Below are 13,237 nucleotides of genomic sequence, written 5' to 3'. Positions count from 1 at the left end.
TAAAGATTATCTAGTCGGTAAGCAGTTTTCAGCAGTAAGTGCCTAGCGCGGCAGTCTCATAATCACGTACCAAACGAGCGATCTGAAGGTCCTGAGTTCGATCCTCACGGGGCACAACTTTTTTTGCTTTATCATCAAAAGAATCAAATTGTAATGTCAAGATTTCATAACATTTAGTGGATTCATGTGACACCAAATAGGCTATTTACGTTCCTAAATTATTACCCAGTAAAGTATGAAACCGCATGTGGATTGAAATTACAAACACACATCTTGCATGTGTATACTTTAAGACGGGCGTTAATATTGTCGTACAAATAGAGTATGCAATTTAACAATACTAATAGTCTGTGTTCAAACCATGTGTTTAGTTCATAGGAGATAACTCCTGAGGCTATTCAACTGTTGTATAATTATGTGCTTTTTCTTTTCAAAACACTGATAGATAATGATAATCAGAGCTAAGAAAGATTGGTCAGAATAAATAAAGAAAAAAACTTAAAAAAAAAAATAAAAGATAATTTAGTCGGTAGCCTGAGTACAGTATTAAGTGCCTCGGTAGCGCAGCAGGTAGAGCGTCAGTCTCATAATCACGTACCAAACGAGCGATCTGAAGGTCGTGAGTCTGATCCTCACCCGGGGCACAACTGTTTTGTTCTATCATCAAAAGAACAAAAAAAATCAAATAGCATGTTAAAGGCGCTCGCGGTAGATTTTTCGGACGGGTCGATATTTACCCCAACACAGTGCCAATTTAGTTGTTGCTAATCCCCATACCGTACCCGTACCGTACATCCGTATTCGGGAACTATCGGTTTTGTTCTGAGAATGGCGGAAACCTACATCTATGACATCAAAATACTTCAGAAACACGTAAAAATCCGCTTATTAAGAAATCTGCCGTTTGATAATTTGATATATTTCTAGGTCACATGTTTAAATCATTGACGTCTAAACACTCAGCATTTGTTGAGAAGCCTTTAACCTGCACCCTACAAACTTAGTGGGATGAAATGGAGTAGATAACCCCTATTACTTTTAAGATCATTATGTTAAAGGTTAAGGATGTAGTAGCCGGAATGATTCCTCCCTGTTTCTTTCTTTAAAATATAGAAAAAAAAACAGTTTCTTCAGTCACACTTTCAGCGAGGTTATTCCAGACGTTCCTCAGGTGAGCGATCTGTGGCCATTTGATCCTCTTGTTAACTATCTTTGCCTTAAGCTGTGGACAAAAACAGAATACTGTCAAAGATTTTGGCTGAATATATGCCATTGTTTGAAATAAAATTGATTACGTATTTCGTACCAATTTAATATAACCTGCGTTCTATAAATGCACGCCGCACCCCACCTCGTTGTAATTCAATTTAAGTCAAATCTAATATGGTGACCTACAAATTTTCTTTTTGTTTTAGATTAGGTAGACATAAGCAAATACATGTGCAGAGTTTGATATAGTTCTGTTTTGTGAAACTCGATAAAATAGCAGAAATACCAGCTTAAGATTGAGAAAAATATGAAAACATAACCATCGGTCTGCTGAACAACTATTGTTCTTTTTTACAAAATCAATTTATTTTGATTTCTGTGCGCATGTCTCCACTAGAAATAACGTTTTCCGTTATAAAAATGCTTAGATTTCAAATTTATACTAGTTACTGTACTTAACTGAAATACATGGTAGGAGTATGGAAATTTTGAGAAATATTCAAAATAGCGTCATATCTGAGGACAAATAAAACTGAAAGAGTGCTGGTGACCTAATATTTTTATTTCATTTTTCAAAACATCATAACATGATCTTGTAATACAGAACATTTCATCAAAATCTATTATTGCGAAAAAAATGACGACACTGCCGCGAGCGCCTTTAAAGGTACGACGTCAAGACTTTCATGTTAAGAGTTTAGTGAATTCATGTGAAAACAAATATGCTCATTACCAAGTAAAGTATGAAACCGCATGTGGATTAAAACTACGAGGATTGTTCAAATATGAATGCATTATCTCGCTCAATAATGCGAAAATCACGAGGAAATTAAGATTATTGGGTAGATAAACATGTTCCCTTTACCTTGATACCACACCCATTAAAATCCGTTCACATTATGAAATATGTTCTGTTTATGGGCATAATGAATTTTTCGATAGTTATTCGTTGGTTTAAGAAATTCAAATGTGGGTTAGTTTCAACAGAAGATGTACCACATGGCCGTCGGCCGAAAACAGCAACGTCTGCAAAGATGGTTCCTAGAGTGAAAGAAATAGTTGCTACTGATGCAAGATACACCACTAGGCAAATAGCTAGTATGGTTGGCATCTCATTAGGAGCAGCTCATACAATTCTGAAACGTAATTTGAAAATGAGAAAGATCTGTGCTAGATGTATTCCCCATCTGTTGACAGATATGCAGAAGAAGGCACGCGTGCAATGCGCAAAATTGTTGCTTAAACAGTTTCCAAATTATAATGCACGGCCTTTCGCAAATGTCGTCACTGTTGACGAGACATGGGTTCACGTTTTTGAGCCCAAACGAAAGATTCAGAACAAAATATGGGCAACAAAGTCTGGCAAAAGACCATGCATTGCAAAGCGGACCATGAGTGTCAAGAAGGTAATGTATGCCATATTCTTCACAACTCAGTGTCCTACCATTCAGGTTGCTGTACCTAAAGGCAAATTCGTAAATGCGAAGTTTTACAAGATTAAAGTTCTTCAAAAACTGAAGAAATATTTCAAAAATCGAAGACCCACAACTGGTTTGGCCAATGTCAGATTGCTACATGACAATGCGACATCGCACTAGGCGTCTATTGTACAAAACTTTCTGAAGCAGGAAAAGGTTGTTGTGCTCCCTCACCCTCCTTATTCGCATGACCTAGCCCCGAGTGATTTCTTTTTGTTCCCAAGGCTCAAAAAATACCATTCTGGTCCAAAATTTGTGCAGCGCAAACACCTCCGTTCTGCAATATTCCAGTGTCTTCATAGTATACCTAGAAAAGACTATGAAAATGCCTTCAAGGATTGGATTAGAAGACTGAAACTTTGCATATCTGTTGGAGGTGAATACTTCGAGGGGACCAAATAAAATTTTCATTAAAATCTATCAAGGATACATTTTTATGTGCTTAGATGTATTTATATTGAACAATCCTCGTACAAACATACATCTTGCATGTGTATACTTTAAGACGGGCGTTAATATTGTCGTACAAATGGAGTATGCAATTTAACAGTACTAATAGTCTGTGTTCAAACCATGTGTTTTGCTGACAGGAGATATCTCCTGAGGCTATTCAATTTTGTATAATTATGTCTCTTTTCTTCTCAAAACACTAGTAAATAATCAGAGCCAAGAAAGATTGGTCAGAATATATAAAATAAATTATTTTTAAAAATATTAAAAAGATCATCTAGTCCGTAGCCGGACTACAGTATTAAGTACATCGGTAGCGCAGTAGGTAGCGCGTCAGTCTCATAATCACCTACTAAAAGAGCGATCTGAAGATCATGAGTTCGATCCTCACCCGGGGCACAAATGTTTGCTATAACATTCAAAGAACAGAAGAATCAGATGACATGTAAAAGGCACGACGTCAAGTCTTACATAAAATTTTTGTGAATTAATGTGAAAACAAACATGCTTTTACGTTCTTAAATTATTACCCAGTAAAGTATTAATTGAAACTACAAACACACTTCTTGAATGTGTATACTTTTAGCTATGGCTTTACGTGTGGTTATAAGGATATAATTATATAGGAGCACAAATCATTCAACAAAATTGCTAGAACAGAATTCTATTGTTTTCATATTAGATATGTTTTGAAAACAGAAATACAAAGAAAGCAAAGTAAATAAACATATTGCAAATGCTATCATCTCTTGCTACTTTATTGGTAAACTTGGCAACTTAATTAGCGAAACAAAATATAGGTATGAAACACTACATTTTGTATTTAAGATGCATCTTTTGTAACGTATTAACTGTAAATCCAAGCATCTTTATTCATTAACATAGTAGAATATAGTATACGTGTACTTAATGGTAATATTAATGCGTTCCCTTTATATAATGTTTGAGAATGTATGTAAACGATTTATGAAAACAATCGTTATAGTAATTCATTAAATTATCAACACAATTGCTAGAACGTCACAGATGATTGCACAGACAACGTCATTGTCGGTCACCGATAGACTACCAGTAGTAGTAGTAAATTATCACGGCCATAGTCGAGGACCATTTCAGTTTCTTATATTGTAGAAAAACACAAACAAAATTAAAAATAAGACACTTAAAAGCGCCATTGTTTTATCCAACATAGCAAAAGATAAAAGGTTAAGGGTCGATTTCCCGGAAGCACAGAGCACCCCAAACACAGCCATAGAGGTAGTCCCACAACAAAAATATTGTAGACGGGTTGCTTCAAAAATCCAACAACAGGTACACTTTAATTATATGCAAAAAAAAAAAAAAAAAAAAAAAAAAAAAAAAAAAAAAAAAAAAAAAAAAACAGAAAAAAGGGGCGGTGGGGGTTCGGGGCGTGGGTAGCGGGTAGATAAAAGAGTCGTGTTGGGGGAAAGTGGAAAAAGAAAGGATGAATATTCAGCAGGGAAAGTCACGTTCCTAAAACGCAGTCTCCCTACACCGTAAACAACCGCGGCGCAGACACACCAGTACACAAGACAAAATACACACACAACTAACTTACACAGATGAACAAACAGACAAGTAAAAATAAACAACGCAGTGAGACACCACAGTGGAGCACGCCCTAGGACGGCCGGTGGCACAGACTATGTCGGGCACGATTTCTTACTCATAGTAAAATGAGAGGGGTTCAAATGCAAGGGAGCGCAAATGCAAGGGCATAATGTGCTGGAGTTTACAGCGTTGGTCTTGAAAGTTAACTATCTGTTTACTGCAAACAGTCACATTTGTCAGAAATATGTTTTAATTTTATACTTCATTGTGTTTCGATAAGTTCCCAATTTTGTTATCAAATCTGTGTTAATATTTGGTTATGTTTTTTTTTCTATCTAATTAAACATTAGTACACGACTTGTTTGAGAACGGCATCATTTAATCATCAATACTCTATGCGGGATAAGTATTGTTCTATGTGGTATTAGAGGAAGAAGCAACTTTTTATTTATGAAATATGTTATGGACATATATAAAACTAAAGGATAATGCTTGTAATTATTGTTCATGTATGCAAATAGCAAAGCGATGCCATAGCTAAAAGTATACACATTCAAGAAGTGTGTTTGTAGTTTCAATTCATACTTTACTGGGTAATAATTTAAGAACGTAAAAAGCATGTTTGTTTTCACATTAATTCACTAAAATTTCCACTGGCACCAGATCAGAAAGAAAATGCCTCCGTATGTGTTATACCCTACCCCTAGGTATTCTATAAGAACCATGGTCGTGAACGGGAAAATATACTAACCCGTTTCAATCGCGCATTTCATACCTAAAACACGCAGTTGGGTAAATGTGTACTATGGATATCAAACAAGTGGTAATTTATCTTCCATTGTGTACCAGTTACATTTTTCAATACATCTTATTTTAAAAAAACAACGCGTAGTTTATAGTAATTTCAACATTACACAAAAAACTTGCTTGAACTTCCCTGGTGAAGTTCCGTTCTAGATTACAAAACCATTCTGATTGGCTGTTGTAAAAATGTATGTCAATCGTCATTTTACTACACGTGTCCGCTAAAATGTGAAAATGCAGCAAAATGTGCAAAATGAATAAAATATACAGAACAGATGCAGACCAATGTACGATTTCAAATTAAAGATCATATACAAGATGAATTTCATTCATCATTTCGAGTTTTAGTGTAAAATTGTGATTTTTTTAAAATCTGTTTTTGTTTGTTTACGTTTCGACAAACATGTGCGCACTGTCGTGACATCTAGACCGGATGTTCATTAGGGAAGTTCAAGCAAGTTTTTTCTGTAACGTTGACGAAAGCATAAAATATGTTGATAATCACAGCAATATGGAATATTGAGACAATGTGACTGGTGCACGATGGATGATAAATTATCGCTTGTTCAATATACTAGGTACACATTCACCGAACTGCGCGTTTAAGTTGAGAAATGTACGATTGAAATGGGTTAGTGCACTTTCCCGTTCATGACCATGGTTCTTATAGAATACCTAGGGGTAGGGTATAACACGTACGGAGGCATTTTCTTTCTGATCTGGTGCCAGTGAAAATTTCATGGAAGTCTTGACGTCGTGCCTTTTACATACCATTTAATTATTTTGTTCTTTGGATGTTATAGCAAAAATTTGTGCCCCGGGTGAGGATCGAACTCACGACCTTCAGATCGCTCTTTTGGTAGGTGATTATGAGACTGACGCGCTACCTACTGCGCTACCGAGGCACTTAGTACTGTAGTCCGGCTACGGACTAGATGATCTTTTTAATATTTTTAAAAATAATTTCTTTTATATGTTGTGACCAATCTTTCTTGGCTCTGATTATTTACTAGTGTTTTGAGAAGAAAAGAGACATAATTATACAAAATTTGAATAGCCTCAGGAGTTATCTCCTGTGAGCAAAACACAGGGTTTGAACACAGACTATCAGTACTGTTAAATTGCATACTCTATTTGTACGACAATATAAACGCCCGTCTTAAAGTATATACATGCATGATGTGTGTTTGTACGAGGATTGTTCAAATATGAATGCATCTAAGTACATAAAAATGTATCCTTGATAGATTTCAATGAAAACTTTATTTGGTCCCCTCGAAGTATTCACCCCAAACGATATGCAAAGTTTCAGTCTTCTAATCCAATCCTTGAAGGCGTTTTCATAGTCTTTTCTAGGTATACTATGAAGACACTGGAATATTGCAGAACGGAGGTGTTTGCGCTGCATAAATTTTCGACCGGAAAGGTATTTTTTGAGCCTTGGGAACAAAAAGAAGTCACACGGGCAAGGTCAGGCGAATAAGGAGGGTGAGCACAACAACCTTTTCCTGCTTCAGAAAGTCTTGTACAATAGACGCCTAGTGCGATGACGCATTGTCATGTAGCAATCTGACATTGGCCAAACCAGTTGTGGGTCTTCGATTTTTGAAATATTTCTTCAGTTTTTGAAGAACTTTAATCTTGTAAAACTTCGCATTTACGGATTTGCCTTTAGGTACAGCAATCTGAATGGCAATTGTGAGGCTATTCAAATTTTGTATAATTATGTCTCTTTTCTTCTCAAAACACTAGTAAATAATCAGAGCCAAGAAAGATTGGTCACAACATATAAAAGAAATTATTTTTAAAAATATTAAAAAGATCTTCTAGTCCGTAGCCGGACTACAGTACTAAGTGCCTCGGTAGCGCAATAGGTAGCGCGTCAGTCTCATAATCACCTACCAAAAGAGCGATCTGAAGGTCGTGAGTTCGATCCTCACCCGGGGCACAAATTTTTGCTATAACATCCAAAGAACAGAATAATTAAATGGTATGTAAAAGGCACGACGTCAAGACTTCCATGAAATTTTAGTGAATTAATGTGAAAACAAACATGCTTTTTACGTTCTTAAATTATTACCCAGTAAAGTATGAACTGAAACTACACACACACTTCTTGAATGTGTATACTTTTAGCTATGGCATCGCTTTGCTATTTGCATACATGAACAATAATTACAAGCATTATCCTTTAGTTTTATATATGTCCATAACATATTTCATAAATAAATAGTTGCTTCTTCCTCCAATACCACATAGAACAATACTTATTCTGCATAGAGTATTGATGATTAAATGATGCCGTTCTCAAACAAGTCGTGTACTGATGTTTAATTAAATAGAAAAAAAAATATGACCAGATATTAGCACAGATTTGATAACAAAATTGGGAACTTATCGAAACACAATGAAGTATAACAGATAGTTAACTTTCAAGACCAACGCTGTAAACTCCAGCACATTATGCCCTTGCATTTGCGCTCCCTTGCATTTGAACCCCTCTCATTTTACTATGAGTAAGAAAATCGTGCCCGACATAGTCTGGGCCACCGGCCGTCCTAGGGCGTGCTCCACTGTGGTGCCTCACTGCGTTGTTTATTTTTACTTGTCTGTTTGTTCATCTGTGTAAGTTAATTGTGTGTGTATTTTGTCTTGTGTACTGGTGTGTCTGCGCCGCGGTTGTTTATGGTGTAGGGAGACTGCGTTTTAGGAACGTGGCTTTCCCTGCTTAATATTCATCCTTTTTCTCCCCCACTTCCCCCCAACACCCGACACGACCCTTTTATCTACCCGCTACCCCCGCCCCGAACCCCCACCGCCCCTTTTTGTCTGTATTTTGCATATAATTAAAATGTACCTGTTGTTGGATTTTTGAAGCAACCCGTCTACAATATTTTTGTTGTGGGACTACCTCTATGGCTGTGCTCTGTGCTTCCGGGAAATCGACCCTTAACCTTTTATCTTTTGCTATGTTAGATAAAACAGTGGCGCTTTTAAGTGTCTTATCTTTAATTTTGTTTGTGTTTTTCTACAATATAAGAAACTGAAATTGTCCTCGACTATGGCCTGATAATTTACTACTACTACTGGTAGTCCATCGGTGACCGACAATGACGTTGTCTGTGCAATCATCTGTGACGTTCTAGCAATTGTGTTGATAATTTAATTAATTACTATAACGATTGTTTTCATAAATCGTTTACATACATTCTCAAACATTATATAAAGGGAACGCATTTACCATTATGCACACGTATACTATATTCTACTATGTTAATGAATAAAGATGCTTGGATTTACAGTAAATACGTTACAAAAGATGCATCTTAAGTATAAAAAGTAGTGTTTCATACCTATATTTCGTTTCGCTAATTAAGTTGCCAAGTTTACCAATAAAGTAGCAAGAGACGATAGCATTTGCAATATGTTTATTTACTTTGCTTTCTTTGTATTTCTGTTTTCAAAACATATCTAATATGAAAACAATAGAATTCTGTCCTAGCAGTTTTGTTGAATGATTTGTGCTCCTTTGAATTATATCCTTATTACCACACGTAAAGCGCTCCCTACTTTACAAAGTTTAATGCAGTTTCAGAAAACATCATTCCTTATTTCTGTTCCTTCTTGTATAAATACAATGAAACATATTGCTTGTATATAAAGCACGGTTCAAATTGTGACTAAACTGCTAAAAGGTGTTCATAAAAATAATAAATAAAAACAGTTCCAGTTTCAAGAAACAACTGCATAACAAATAAATGTTTTGCTTTCCTTCCAGAAGCTGTCGTTAGAAACATGAATTATTTTTTATCTTTGATAATGTTCTCTGGTTCTCTTATTCAGCATATTGAAATATTCACGTCTTTGATGTTAAAATTCTCTTTATATATCTTTCAGATGTCTTTGAAAACAAACCATACATCACTAAATTCAAGAGCTCAATAAGGAAATTTAATAAGTAGATTTCGAATACTGGGGAGTTGCGGTTACTAGACTGATAATCGAGGTGTTTTCACACAATTTCAATTTCTGTATTTGTTTCATTTTTTAATGTCTCAGTGACAAATGCCAGTTTATTTTAGTGATTATCTCAGAATACAGATTGTTATATTAGACATAGGATATACCACGATTGTTTATAAACAGCAAGTTAAAGTTTAATGTTGGTCACCTCTGCATTTTTGTTGCAAGCATTTTACATAACTGCCATTAAATGACGTTGCCATTCATAAAAATGCTTTAGATGTGTTTGACTTTAATATAGAATAAAAGTCAAGTTTGAAAATTAACTAAACAATCCACCATTTGTTGCTATCCCTGGAAAGTCTTAGACCCGTTTCAATCTGCTGGTTTGAAATTATTTCCCTTCCTGTGTTTCATTATATTTTTATTAACAGCAAGGTCCGTTATATATAGATAAACTTTAATACCTGTTGTAATCGCAGCCAACACCAAGTGTTACCATCGAAACACGAGCTCCTCGACATTTACATTTTCAGCTTATATTAGATAGTTAACGTGCATGCTAGTAAACTTATCAAATTATCAACAACACATCTACGGATACCATTGAAATCAAAATACACGGAAAAGTGTTAAATACCTGTATTTTCCTTCTTTTTTCAATACAAAATACCTTTGGAGGGTCAAGTACTTCAAACCTGGATAAAAATTATACTAGAAACAAACTTCTTGCTGTTCAACTAGTTTGAATGTATCCTGATAACAAGGTATACTACCTCCTTAAGTGGTATAATGGCAGTTTGATCAGCTAAACAGTGGTCAGACTGTCATTTGTCTTGTATTTTAAGACTGGTCTCATTATGTTGTGTAAACCATTCAAGATCATTGTTATTTATCTGATTTCCCTTACCTTGGTTCACTAAGTAAACCTGTAGTATCTAGAATGGGGAAGAAACTGTGTCTAACATCTTCAAATATAATCAAAGATTCTGGTTCGCTGGAACGGAGGATGTGCAGGGAGGCAGACTCGTGTATCTAACATTTCTAGGTGCGCATTTATGATTTAAATGATTATAAACAGTAATAATATGTAGGTCAATGATTACATACAGATTTTTACTGTTTATAATCGCTTCAGTCATAAATGCGCACCTATGTGCGTTCAGGGATATAGTGAAACAAATTAAGTGCAACGTTGCGCATGTTTGTTTATTTGTATCATAAACAAAATGAATGCAAGGTATAAGTGAACATGCTCTTTGATCGCAATTATTGGCATATGCGTATAACTTTATAGCGATCTGAAACAAAATAACTTGATTTCCCCCAGCAGTTGCCAGTTATGATTAAAAACGAGTATAGGTAGGAAGAAATTGATAACGTTAATTACAAGAATTACATAATGGAAGTTTTGTTAAATCCATTAACATCGGATATTTTGGCAACATGAAGAACGAGACTACATGAACTACGTTTTAATTATTAAAGCAGCCAAGACAATACAGTACATTTACATGAAACAACTGCGATAAAGGAAAACGCAAATACATAACAGAGTTTTGAATTTATGTAATTATGTTTCATGAAATTACCTTTTACAGGAAGGAATTCTAAGATATATCAGAATGATCATCATGTCATGTTTAGTCTGATATGATAGAAAAACTCTGCTAAGGTAAATATATGGAATCTAACACAAAATTCAGTATGTACATGTATTTGAAAATAAAATTTGTAATTCTCATTTTCTAAATTTATAAAATCTATTAAGCTTTTGAATTAAATATATGTGATACAATCAACTGAAACCCTATGATAGTTCTTGTTAAAAACTGTTCTTCTACATACGTTTGTTTAGCATATTTCATTTGATATTTAAGCAATATCGGAAAGAAACAATCAGCGTAGGTTGTAGATTTTTTTTCATTTCTAGAAGTTTTAAATTTTTCTGACTTACACGGATCTCCGAGGCTGTGGGCTTAAGTATGCTTTAAGTAAGTATTTTGTAACCATTGCCCCTTAACACTTTGAGTTTGGAGTCTCGTATTATATATAAATAACTCATGAGGTAAACATTTAGCATTCTATGAAGATGTAACACCACAGCATTGGAGTTACTATGCAACACCGGAAATTCATATCGAACATACGAATCGTTTGCCCTTCATCGGTTTCGTTTCACGTTGACAATCTGGTAAATTAATTGTTGCTCTAACTGTTTACTAGAAATCTATAATTAGGTACTAATAATGATTGTAATGATGTGAGGTAAGTCTTTCAGAACATTTCATTGAAAATGTCGCAACTTTGTATCATGCAAGACAACTTTCACTTGTAAATATTTCACCTGTATCATTTAAAAGAATATCAAGTCTTCTGTCACGTAATTTTCTTTCATTCAGTCAGTCAGTTTAATGCATATCTAAATACATACTAATATTCGATAATGTTAATGACATTCCGTTTTACATATTAAAGACCAAGCCCTTTTTCTTTCCGAAGTATATCAAAATGAAACAAAATTTCTACTGGCCGTACTGGAGACCAGTGTACATCAAAATTGTCAATAACAAAGAAACTATTAATTTTATATGTCTTTTCAGGTTTCGACGTCTGTATAGCAAGATTAGACTTTGATAGACGTTGTTTACACGATATGTATCTATATGTCGAAAACAAGCGTGGACGTCTGAGCTGGATTGGACACAAGAGTATACGTGATATCGTTGTTGACCTTTACACACCATGAACATCATTGCCTTTTTTTAAATAAAACTGCTTTTATGGGTTCAAGTAAATTTTAGACTGAATCCTAACACTTTACATAAAATGGCTTTTATATGGCTCTTATAAAAGTAACGTACGTTTGATGTATATTATTGTTTATGAATTATAAAAAATAAGCATTGCATGTCTTTTAACAATAATTGTATTGACATTTGCATTTGATGTTTTAGGCTGATTACGAAAAGATACGCCAGTCAAGATTCCGAATGTTTATGCCAAGTATAGAGAAAACCAGTGCATTTGATCGTATATCAAGGATTGCTTCCCCTAGGATTTCCTCTTCATTTTCTTTTTTTTAATGTAATTTATTAGCAACTTGTGTATGTATGCAATGTGGATTCCTGCAATCCCACATTTTCTGGAGATAAGATACGTTCATCTGACTTAAAAGTTCTTACCAAATTAAAATTGACAAATACTTTATCAGGTTAATGTCAACCGGAGAAAAGGCCAGGACATGCTATCGTACAACAAGGGCTGCTCTCCCCAGTGTAATTTAATAGTATATGGACACATGAAAATGCAACATTTTCTTGAGATAAGCTACATTTATTTAACTTAGAAATCCTGATCAAATCAAAATTGACAAATATTTGATAATGTTTATGGATATCAGGATAAAGCTAGGACATGTGGTCATATATTAAAGATTAGTTTCCTAATCTGTAATATCCAATAATGAATCCTACTGTACCACATTTTCTTGAGATAAACTACGTTTATGTATTACTTTAAGAATTCTTTTGAAATCAAACTTGACAAATATTTGATCAAATGCTTCACTTGGCATGTTTTACAGTCGATATGAGAGAAAATTTCATTTGTAAGCATTTTGTAGTATTCTCTATAAACATTTATAATCATCTGCTTATAATTGTCTGGTAACACGTGTCAGCTGCGCGCTACATGTAAATTGACACTACCGAATGTGTGGCATACACCAAATGTTCAACACGTACATTATGAAAGAATTG

The 13,237-nt window shown here is 34.6% G+C and overlaps 2 non-coding genes across 2 annotated transcripts; one reads left to right on the top strand and one right to left on the bottom strand.

Annotated features, from left to right (window-relative positions):
* Positions 1-6,326: 6,326 nt before the first annotated feature.
* Positions 6,327-6,418, bottom strand: Trnam-cau (transfer RNA methionine (anticodon CAU)). Its single transcript is given in 2 exon segments — positions 6,327-6,362; positions 6,382-6,418. It is a non-coding gene; the product is annotated as a tRNA-Met (tRNA).
* Positions 6,419-7,369: 951 nt separating this feature from the next.
* On the top strand, positions 7,370-7,461 carry Trnam-cau (transfer RNA methionine (anticodon CAU)). Its single transcript is given in 2 exon segments — positions 7,370-7,406; positions 7,426-7,461. It is a non-coding gene; the product is annotated as a tRNA-Met (tRNA).
* Positions 7,462-13,237: the final 5,776 nt, after the last annotated feature.

This window comes from Mercenaria mercenaria, chromosome 5, assembly GCF_021730395.1.
Source record: "Mercenaria mercenaria strain notata chromosome 5, MADL_Memer_1, whole genome shotgun sequence".
Lineage (NCBI taxonomy): Eukaryota > Metazoa > Mollusca > Bivalvia > Venerida > Veneridae > Mercenaria > Mercenaria mercenaria.
Note: the sequence above shows the minus strand (reverse complement) of the source record. Positions and strands in the feature narration are given on the sequence as shown.